At 38.5% G+C, this 11525-nt stretch overlaps 2 non-coding genes across 2 annotated transcripts; both read left to right on the forward strand.

Moving 5' to 3' along the window:
* The first annotated feature begins 3226 nt into the window (after positions 1 to 3226).
* Positions 3227 to 3330, forward strand: LOC138828908 (U6 spliceosomal RNA). Its single transcript, XR_011372415.1, has one exon. It is a non-coding gene; the product is annotated as a U6 spliceosomal RNA (small nuclear RNA).
* A 4353-nt stretch (positions 3331 to 7683) lies between these two features.
* On the forward strand, positions 7684 to 7787 carry LOC138828903 (U6 spliceosomal RNA). The gene has a single exon (XR_011372413.1). It is a non-coding gene; the product is annotated as a U6 spliceosomal RNA (small nuclear RNA).
* Positions 7788 to 11525: the final 3738 nt, after the last annotated feature.

Below are 11525 nucleotides of genomic sequence, written 5' to 3' on the forward strand. Positions count from 1 at the left end.
TTCCCTACTCCAGCCCTTGTTCTTCACTTTGAACTTATCAACACATTGCCTTATGGATTTCAAGGATTCTGAAGTAAACTATCTCACAGGAAACTATTATGAGAAATGATGATGCTCTATTTTTTCTCACTCCTATAGATGTTAATAACCCACTTCATGGAGATGTATGGCATAGGGCATTTTGCTACAGTATCAGATGATTCTGAAGCAATACCACTATCCTTTTGAAATTAGTCATTCTACATTTAAAGAAAAATACATTGAATATCTTGAGTTAACTGATGAGTTCTTTAAAAGCCAAAAGTTAGAGCAGCTTTTCAGATTATGGATGCCATGAAGTACCCTATTGGATTTAATTTCTGAGTGAGAAAACAGCTGTTTTCCATTATCCACCTAAGTATAAAATTTACTGGGACTTATTTTCTTTGCATTTTAATGTAAATGACAAAAGTGCCCATTTTTTTGACTTTATAAGGGGACTCTTAGTATTACATAATTAAATAGTTGTCAAAATTCACTGAGCTGAATAGAGAACATAATTTATATTAAAGTAGTAATTTCTTGCCATTAATACATGGATGTATTTTATTAGTAAATACTGAAAAGGAAAAAAAAAAAAGTATTTCTACAGAAGATTCATCCTGGCAATAGTCACTTTACAGTAGGCTGGTACTACTTGCCTACTTTCAACCACATGCTATTGTTGAATGTGATATTGTTTTAGATCTACTCAAGAGCTATGGGCCTCATCTTGGATTCCATTAAAAACACACCAAAGTTCATACTGATATTACAACTTTTTTTTTTTTTTTTTTTTTTTTTTTTTTTTTTTTTTTTGGTTGTCGTGGGGCCTGAACTCTGGGCCTGGGCGCTGTCCCTCAGCTCTTCAGCTCAAGGCTAACGCTCTACCACTTGAGCCATAGCACCACTTCCGGCTTTTTTCTGCTTATGTGGTGCTGAGGAATCGAACCCAGGGCCTCATGCATGCCAAGGCAAGCACTCTACCACTGAGCCACCTTCCCAGCCCCGATATTACAACTTTTTAAAGATCAAAAATTATTTATTATATGATACCAAAACACTAAATCAAGTCCATAACAAATAAGGACTTTAATATTATTTTAAGCAGTTGTGCAAGAAGGTTCTAATTCAACAAAGAGGGACACCTCTTATACTTTAACAACTTCTTTGAATTTTCTCTTTATTGTCAAGAAAAGTTTCCAATTGAACTCTTCGTTATGTGTCCCCTGCATCTAGGAATACATAGGATTCCACTTTGTTTTTAGATTGTTGGAGCAAGTTCCAAGACTTGCACATATAGTGAATAGAAGCCACTGGTTGATGTATGCTCCTGCACATGCCCACTGTTCTGGCAGGAGCAGATATAAGGACATGGATACTACTCAAGGACAAAATATTTGGGAGCAACCCTAGGACCTTGAAGCCAACAAGGACAGAATGCACTTTCTGATAGACTTGAAGTTCCTGCAACTCTGCCATGGCAGCACCAGTGGCATCACTCTCTGCACCTCACATCCCTGTGGAAACCTTGGCAACAGTCCTCCAGGCACAAGACAAGAAGATCCAGTGGGTTCATTCCAAGCTGTGATTGGTCCATTGCAACCATTGTGAGTGGTCTCTGTAGTCCATTACATTGCTGAGAGTTCCTAGTGACCTGCTGGACTGAGTGCTACATTGACAGTTTCCTTTAGGTTATTGCTCTGGGGTTTTTATTTTCTTAGCTAAGTTTAGGTAGATTTACTCCTTGGCATCTTCGCAGAAAGATGGAAGAACATAATGAATTATCCTCAAGCTCTTCAGAGAAGGAGATTTTCACTGAACAAGACAGTTTGAAGGTGATCATTAGCTATGGCAGGAGGAGATTTTCCCTGAACAATATACCATGAAGGAGGAAATCATTGACTATGGAAGCTATGGATATGTAAATTTGGCCTAGCACCACCTCGTAGTCAATAAGGTTGTAGTGAAAATAATCCTGAAGATGAGATTTCAACAATTGTTAAATCAAAAATAAGATGGACAGGCAGGGAAGGTGGCTCAGTGGTAGATGTTTGCCTTACATAAATGAGGCCCTGGGTTCGATTCCTCAGCACCACATAAACAGAAAGAGTTGGAAGTGGTGCTGTAGCTCAAGTGGTAGAGCAGTAGACATAACCTGAAGAGTTCAGTGACAGTGCCCAGGCCCAGAGATCAAGCCCCAGGACCCACAAAAAAATGTTTAAATGAGATGGACATTATTAAGATTTTCCATCACCCACACATGGTCAGGTCATATCAGGTGAGGGAAATGTATGAGCACAAATACTTGGTAGTGGAACTGGCCATCCAGAGACCTCCTTAGACAAATGTGAAAATCATACCGCCTATTCAAGAATGAAGTCAGGAGTTTATTCAAACAGATTGTGAGGACTGTGCATTACTTTAATGAAACTGAAAATGACTGAAACATTAAATCCAATAACATCGTGTTGGATGACAAAGGCAATGTGAAGTTCAATGATTTTGGCATGAGCATAAGGATTTCCCAAGGGTAGTTGCTGAAGGACGTATTTGGTACCATAATTTTGTCCCTATAAAATAGTGCTTCCATGAAAATTACAATGGCTGCAAAGTAGATAGCTGGTGCTTGGGAGTCCTCATTTATATTCTACAGGGATGACAAATATCCCATTTGAAAGTATGAATTTTAACCAGATACAGGTAATTGTCATGGAGGCCACGTACATTTCTCCATTCATCTGTCTCCAAAAGAACAAAATATCATCTTGAAATGGTAAACTGCAGAGCCAAAGCAGAGGCATAGTATAGAACAAACAATGGAGATCAGCTCAACCAAATTGAGGGATATTTCCTATGTCCTGATAAGCCACTATGTAATGAGCTAAACCCTATTATTCTTGCACTCTTGTGTGACATGAGGTACAGCCTGCCTGATACACACAAATCTATATTGGACAGGACATTCGATGATATCATGGTCATCTATGTTTTGATTTTAAAAAGTCTTAAAATAGAATGACAGCAGTGAAATTAAATCAGTGCCTTCAATTGTTGCAGTGTGCCCAACTCCTGCAGATAAATAGTATGTATATATCTCACAAATATATTACATATTAAATATATGTCTAAAACTTATTTTATACAAAATTAGGGGACAGTGTTATTAGATTTATCCTTGAAAAAAAGATTAACAAAAAATTAAAGATTGCTCACTTTGGCAGCACATATACAAAAATTGGAACGATACAGAGATTAGCATGGCCCTTGTGCAAGGATGACTTGAATATTTGTGAAGCATTCCTGATTTTAAAAACTAAATAAATAAAGACAAATAGAGATCCCAGTTTGAAGTGTGAAAGTAAGTGGAAGGCCCATAAATTCAAATCCTAGTACTGGCCCATAATCATACATTGAATTAATTTTTGTATGTCTTTTATTATAAAAAAAATACTGTGCAGAGGGGTTACAATTAAATGAGTAAGGTAATTTCCTATCAAGTATATTTCCTATCAAGCATTGTTGCCTCCTCCTTTGTTTTTCCACTACCATTCCTTCTCTCCCACCTCCACGAGTATTCTCCCCACCTCCGAAGTTCTAATGTTTGTTTTCAACGTAGGGTCTTGTACATTGCATTTTTACAATGGGTCAACCTGTATCCCTATTTAAGCATTTTGTGTTTTCCCTTACCCTCTCCAAATTAGAAAAATGTATATACAAGATGCAGGATACCAGAATCAAATGCAGTGAAAACAGGAGTTATACCATGGGGGAGATACATACAAAGCAACAAAGAAATCAATTTATAAATATGTTGGAAACTATCACAAGAAAGAAAAAAAATATCTTGGGGTTCATTTCGCCTAACATCAACTTGTCTAAAAATTTCTGCTTTTCTCAGACATATACTAGTTATTGCAAATAAGAGAAACCATGGGATCTATGTTTCTTTGGGTATGGCTTATTTCACTTAATATAATTTGTTCCAAGTCTTTCCATTTCCTAACAAATGGGACAAAGAAATTCTATGGAGGCATGGAATTGTGTATATATACCACGTTTCCTTGATCCATTCATCAACTGAAGGGTATCTGGGTTGGTTCCGTATCATAGTTATGGTAAATAATTCTGCAATAAACATAGTCTTGCTGGTAGCATTAGTATGATCTTGTTTGTGAACATTTGGGTAAATGCCCAAAAGTGGTAGTTCTGGGTCATAGGGCAGCTCTATGTGGAGTCTTCTGAGAACCTCCATAATCTTTCCAAAGTGGTTGAACACGTTTACACTCCCACAACAATACAGTAAGTTTTCCTTCTATCCACATCCCCTCCAGCATCTGTTGTTATTAGAGTTCTTGATTATAGCCATTCTAACTGTGGTGAGATGGTATTTCTGTTCTTTTTATTTGCATTTCTTTTATGGCTAGGGAGGTTGAGCATTTCTTCATGTGTCTATTGGCCATCCTTCTTTTCTCTTCAGAGAAGTTTCTTTTTGAGTCTTTAGCCCACTTATTTATGGAGAAGTGGTTTCTTTGAGGATTGGTTGTTGGGAGATTTAATTTTTTGAGTTACAGGTATATTTTAGATATGAGACCCTTGTCTGTTTAATGGCTAGTGAAGATCTTTTCCCAATCCATAGGCTTTCTATTGATCTTGTTAACTATGTCCTTTGCCATGTAGAAGCTCTGCAATTTCATGCAATCCCATTTGTCCAACCTTTCTTTGATTTGTTGTGTTTCTGGGTCTCCATTAAAAAAAAATTCGGCCTGTGCCAAGGAGACCTAGGGTTTCTCCTATTCCATCCTATTCCATCAGAGTGTCTGCTTTGACTCAGATGGCTTTGATCCATTTGGAGTTGATTCTGGTGCAGATTGATATATAAGGATCTAGCTTAATTTTCTACAAGTGATTAACCAATTTTGCCAGCACAATTTACTTAAGAGGCTTGCTTCCATTCTATTTTTTTAGCTCCCTTATCGAAGATTAGGTAGCTATATGTCTGTACGTTCATTTCTGCCTTTTCAACTCTATTCCATTGTTCCTGATGTCCGTTCTTGTGCCAGTACCAAGCTGTTTTAATTACGATGGCTTTGTAGTAGAGTTTGAAATTTGATATTGATATTCCTTCATCACTGTTCTTTATGATAAGGATATTTTTTTCTATTCTGGGTTTTTTATTGTTCTATATGAATTTTTGGATAGCCTCTTTAATTCGTTGAAGAAAGGGGTTGGAATATTTATAGGTATTGCATTAAATTGGTAGAAAGCCTTGGAAAGTATTGCCATTTTCACGATGTTGATCTTTCCAATCCAGGAACATGGGGGGTTTTACCACTTTGTAAGTTCTGTTTTGATTTCCCTTTTCAGGTTTTTAAAGTTTTCATTATAGAGGTCCTGCCCTTCTTTGGTTAAATTAATTCCTAGATATTTTTTGGGGGTGCTGTTATGAATGTAGTTGCTTTCCTGATTTCAACCACGCTTTTCTCATTATTGGCATACAGAAAAGCCATTAATTTTTGATGGTTATTTTTATACCCTGCTCCTTTGCCAAATTTTAAATCAGCTTGAGTAATTTTGGTGATTTGCTTTTCTTTTATAGCTAGAAATGTTGAGCATTTCTTCATGTGTCTATTGGCCATCTTCTTTCCTCTTCAGAGAAGTTTCTCTTTAAGTCTTTAGCCCACTTATTTATTGTGCAGTTGTTTTTTTGAGGATTTGTTGTTGGAGGATTTATTTTTGTGAGTTCCAAGCACATTTTAGATATGAGGTCCTTGTCTGTTGTATTGCTAATCTTCTCCTAATCGGTGGGCTTTCTATGGATTTTGCAAGTTATGTCCTTTGCCATGCACAAGCTCTGCAGTTTCATGAAATCCCATTTGTGCAACCTTTCTATGATTTGTTGTGTTTCTGGGTCTCTATTAAGGAAATTTTGACCTGTGCCAAGGAGACCTAGTGTTTCTCCTATTCTTTCCAGTACTGTTTTCAGGGTGTCTGCTTTGACTCTGAGGTTGACAATTACTTTTGTAAACCGGAACTTGTTTGTTTTTTTCCATCTTTTGTGTTCATAGGAGTGTCTGTGTTATGTGTAAACAAGCTGTTCTACAAGGTATCTTTCAGGGTGATAGAGTAGTTATTATATGGCTATATGTATTTTATAATGACATAGAGCTTTCTCGTGACTTACCTACATAAATCTTTTAATGTTATTTAAGGGCCAAGAAGAATGCCAAACTTACATTTTTGTGCCTATCTCCATCCTATTTCTCCCTATTGTCTAGTGGTTTATATAACACTCAGCATAACTGAAACTGGCACATGGAACAGACATGGACTTGATGGATCTTGACTATGAGATGGCGCCAAATACAGGAAATATCAGAATCAATGAGATCGAAGCAGTTGTCCAAGGTGCCTAGTTGTATTAACGTCCTTGGCTTCCAATGGTCTCACCTGCCTCTGTCAGAAGCCTGTTAGTGGTCTGTCACCATCAAAGCTCATACTGAAGTTTAACTATTCAATGTAGCAGTGTCAGGAAGTAGAACCTTTAAAAGATGTTTCAGTCATAAATGGATAAATATTATCTCATCAACTCTCAAGGGACTAACGTTATCACTGTTATGAGTTGTTAAAAGCAACCTATGCCCCTTACTCCCTGTCATTCTAGCACATACCATGATGCTGAGATCCTCTGTGATATGATGCACCTACAGGGCCTTGTCCCATGTGCTACCATGCTATATAGACTATCCAGCTACTACTATTAGGCTTGAAATAGACCTTATATTCTTCATGAAGTATACAGCTTAATTGATTTTAAACAATGACAAAATGGACTGAGATTTTATTCTTTTTGTCTTTTTCATGGAAGTGAGGATTAAACTGAGGGCCTTAAACTTACTAGGCACATAAATTGCCACTTGTGCCTACATGCACCCAACTCTTTTTCTTTCTTTTTCAGTTTGCTTTTAATATAGGATCTTGTGCTAACTTCACCCAAGTCATCCTCAGTACCCCATACTCCTATACCTCTACCTCTTGATATCTGGGATTACATGACTGTGACACCACAGTTTGCCCATTAGACCATACTACTCTTTAGGGGAAAGAGATACAGATTCCTGAGACGTTTATGTGGGTTTGTGTGTCTGCTTGTGTGCTTGTGTGTGTGTGTGTGTGTGTGTGTATCCACGTGAACTGTTCTTGATGATTTACTTAGTACTGAGGGTGAATTTTCCTTAAGAATCTGTATTCTTAATTCATTCCACTGAAAAAGAAATATTTCTCTGTGTACTAATGGCTCATAACTATAAGTCTAGCTCTTCAGAATGCTGAGATTTTGGGATAACATTATTAATATTATCCCAGGTGTTATCCCAATGTTATCCCAATGTTATGCCAGGTGAGCCAGGAAAAGTCCATGAGACTCTTATCTCCATTTCCTCACCAGAAAAGTCAGAAATGGGGCTGTGGTTTAAGTAATAGAGTAATATTCTTGAGGAAAAAAATAGGAATAGCACCTAGGCTCTTATCAATGCTCAGGACCCATACATAATATCCAGATAGCACTTGTGCTATTACAATGAGCTCTTGTGCTATTGCAAGTCACAATTAAGTCTGATGGATTCTCTCTACAGGCCAGTTGCAGTAAAAAAAAATTTTTTTGTAGTGCTCGCTTTGGCAGCACATATACTAAAATTGGAACAGTACAGAGATTAGCATGGTCCCTGCACAAGGATGACATGCAAATATGTGAAGCGTTCCATATTTTTTTTTTTAAATCTTGTATTACTTCATGAGGTATGTTCTTTCTGGACCATCTTTATGCCTAATTTTTCTCTCTGGAATGATATTGAAATAGAGAAAATATTCAGTGAGGAATTTGGTTTCTGGATCCCTCCCTCATTCATTATTGACATGTTCTCTCTTTTTATTTTTTGGCAGTCCTGGAGCATGAACTCAGGGCCTGCACAGTGTCACTGAGCTTCTTTTTTGCACAAGTCTTGCACCCTTTGACCTGAGCCACAGGGCAACTTCTGGCTTTTTCTGTTTATGTGGTACTGAGTAATTGAACCCAGGGCTACATGCATGCTAGGCAAGCACTGTACCACTAAACTACATTCCAAGCCCCATGTTCTCCTTTTTAACATATGTCTAACATATTTAGCTCTGTCCCATCTCTGAAGCCACGGCTACTGCTCTTGAATGTATCCTCAATTTAACTCCTAATTGTGTTTCATTTCCTATAACTGCCGAAATATTTTCCACTCCACCCAAGGAACTATCTTTCATTTTCTTAAATTTCACACTTCATTGGTTAATGTCAAACAATAACTCAACATTACCAGTGTCTGAAATTGAGGACACTTAGAATAATAAATAGCTTTTTCCAATGTTTTTCTTTTTTTTTCAACTCTGGGGATTCAACTCTGGTCTCTGTGCAATCCTTTGCCGCGGATGGGGTTCTGTCGGGACGACAGAGGACACCTAGGGGAGGAACTGGAATAGGTGGGGAAATGGCAAACAGACAACTCACACACAAGAGGAGTGGATGCTGACTGCGATTTAATGCAGAGAATAACAGACTTTTATAGCAAAAATCTCCATAAGAAAGGGCAAAAGGTTACATAATCTTGCTGCAGGGCTTCATTCTTGGGCGGTCACCAGCTGGTCGCCTGAAAGGGCAAAAGGTTACACAACCTTGCTTCAGGGCTTCATTCTTGGGTGGTCACCAGCTGGTTGCCTGATAGGCACTTGTTTCCGGCTTATCTCTAAGAAATATAATGGGTTTTGATGTTTGTCACCAACTAACCATTACCTTATTTCTATAGAGGCCTTAACTGTCCCATAAGATCTTTTCTGTTCTTTCTTTAATAGTAAACACCAAGGAGACTTAGATTTAGCAAGTATCTTAGTAAATGAAAGAGAGTAATAAGAAGTTCTTTCTCCTAAGTAGTTATCTCAGCAATTGCCATACATTCTTTCTGTTCTAGCCGCACCTACAGCTTCTTGTAAATCTCTTACAAACAATTCCTTCTGCTGAGATGACATCGTGAAACCCCCAATACTTTTATATTTAATTATGACTTGTCTACTAAACTCCATAAGAGGGGTTTCAGGGTAGCACTTAACTCTGGTGAGTTAGTCATATTTTTAAGACACTCATGAGATATTTGAGTCGTCAGCACTCTTAAGAAAGAGCTTTGAATAGGGGAACGTTGACAATGAGTAAGTACAATGAACAGCAGAAACAGTAAAAGATTAATAGGCACTCCTATACAGTGAGGAAAAGAAAGGCAGAAACACATCTTTCCCAGGGGCTTGCCAGACTTTTTCCAGGAGTAGGCCTCTTAGAAGCCCTATTCTCTGAGGTAGACTTCGGTGAAGTCCCAAAACTCAGAGATAGGTCTCTGAAGCCCCTGTCTTAGGTCTGATAGATGGTTTCCCATGCTAAGCAGACTCCACTGGAGTCGGCGTGGCAATCCTTCAGCTCTTCAGCTAAAAGTGAGTGCTCTACCAGTTGAGCTACAGTACTACTTCCATCTTTCTGAGTGGTTAATTGGAGATAAACCTTTCATTCCCAGGCTGCCTTTGAACTGGGAGCCTCAGATCTCATCCTCCAGATAGCTAGGATTACAGGAATGAGCCACCAGTGCGCAGATAATAAATAGCTTTTTTGGGGGTGGGAGGGGGTCCGGTCATGGACCTAAATTCTGGGCCTGGGCGCTGTCCCTCATCTCTTCAGCTCAAGGCTAGCACTGTACCACTTGAGCCACAATGCCACTTCCGGCTTTTTTTCTGCTTATGTGGTGCTGAGGAATCGAACCCAGGGCCTCATGCATGCAAGGCCAGCGCTCTACCACTGAGCCACCTTCCCAGCCCCAATAAATAGCTTTTTATGTGTATCAGGTGATACACAACAACTCAGACCCTTAGGAAGTCTTTTATCTTCCAGTCTGGCAGGATGTAATCCCACTATATGCTCCGGTAAATAACAAAATTAAACAGAATCTACAAATGTAATTAGTTCCCACAAGAGTTGGTATGAGTTACTTCCAAGGTGTGAGTGCAAATTAAGGCCTTTCTAGAAGTCAGTGATGCAAACAGAACGAAGCAAACATTAAGGAGAATATGTTTATCAAGAAAGTATGGAGGTGCCTAGGAGCTGACAACAGTGGCTGTATGATAGGAGACCAGAAAGCAGAAACCACAGTCTCACCGCCACAGAACCTAAACCCTACTAGGCATCCCGTAAGCTTGTAAGAGATCCCCACATTCTGTGAGAGACTATAGGGTAGTGGCCCCTGCTAGAAACTGAGCAGCTACTATAGACAAACCACACCCACGTTACCAGCCCAATCTTATATCCTACAATAGTTTGTATTCAGTGGCCAAACAAATAAATTTGTGAAATTTGCCACATAACATGACAAAATAAATGCATATCTCAGAATGCTGGTGCCTTACACCTGTAATCCCAGCTACATAGGAGGCTGAAATCTGAGGATCCAGATTCAAAGGGATCCCAAGCAGCAATGTCTGTGATATTCATTTTGCCAATAAATATCTAAAACCTGGAAATGGTAATATGGCTTAAGTTGCTGTTCACTATTGAGCCATGGTTCTCCTTTTAGCTCTCTTTCAATTATTTTCATAACTTTTAATTTTCTTTACAACGAATGACATATTTTTTGTTAGATAGTTCTTAGTGTGCTTTTATTGGATTGCTTTGGTATGAACAACTCGGGATTGAACTCATACCTCATTTATGGGAAGAAAGAAATCTACCACCTAAGTCACAATTCAGTTATGGCAGTTTTTTGTTTGTTTGTTTGTTTTTCTTGGTCTTGGGGATTGACTTCTGGGCCTGGTTGCTATCCCTAAGATCTTCAGCTCAAGGCTAATGCTCTACCACTTTAGCTACAGTGCCACTTCCAGTTTTCTGTGTGGTTCCGTGGAGATAAGAGTCTCATCTACTTTTTCTTCCTGGGCTAGCTTTGAATTGTGATCCTCAGATCTCAGCCTCCTGATTAGTTAGGATTTTATGTGTGAGCCACCACCACCCGGCTATGGTAGTTTTTTTTGTTTTTCTTTTTGTTTTTTAGGAATTTGAATTTCTTATTTTTGTCCTAATTTAATTTAATACTTTATTTTTTTAATCCCAGGGAATTGAGTATAGGACCCTTTATATGTATGTATGTGCATGCTTCTGTGTACATATGTGCCAATACTGAGGCTTGAATTGCTGTAACTTTTTCCAAGCAAGGCTGATACTATACCACTTGAATCACACCTTCAGTATTTTTATTGCTGCTTAGTTGAAGGTAAGAATCTCTGATTTGCTACTTTGAAGGCTTAGTTTTTGGATGACAGTTAAGAGCCAAACTGTGAGGTCTCCTTACCACTTCCCTCTAATATCTACTTAGGAAAAGCTGGAAGTGTCACTGTGGCTCAAGAGGTAGAGCACTAGCCTTAATGAAAAGTAACTCATATACAGTGCCTAGGCCTGA

The sequence above is a fragment of the Dipodomys merriami genome, unplaced genomic scaffold (genome assembly GCF_024711535.1).
Source record: "Dipodomys merriami isolate MVZ:Mamm:240054 unplaced genomic scaffold, mDipMer1.0.p SCAF_167, whole genome shotgun sequence".
In the NCBI taxonomy this organism is placed as follows: domain Eukaryota; kingdom Metazoa; phylum Chordata; class Mammalia; order Rodentia; family Heteromyidae; genus Dipodomys; species Dipodomys merriami.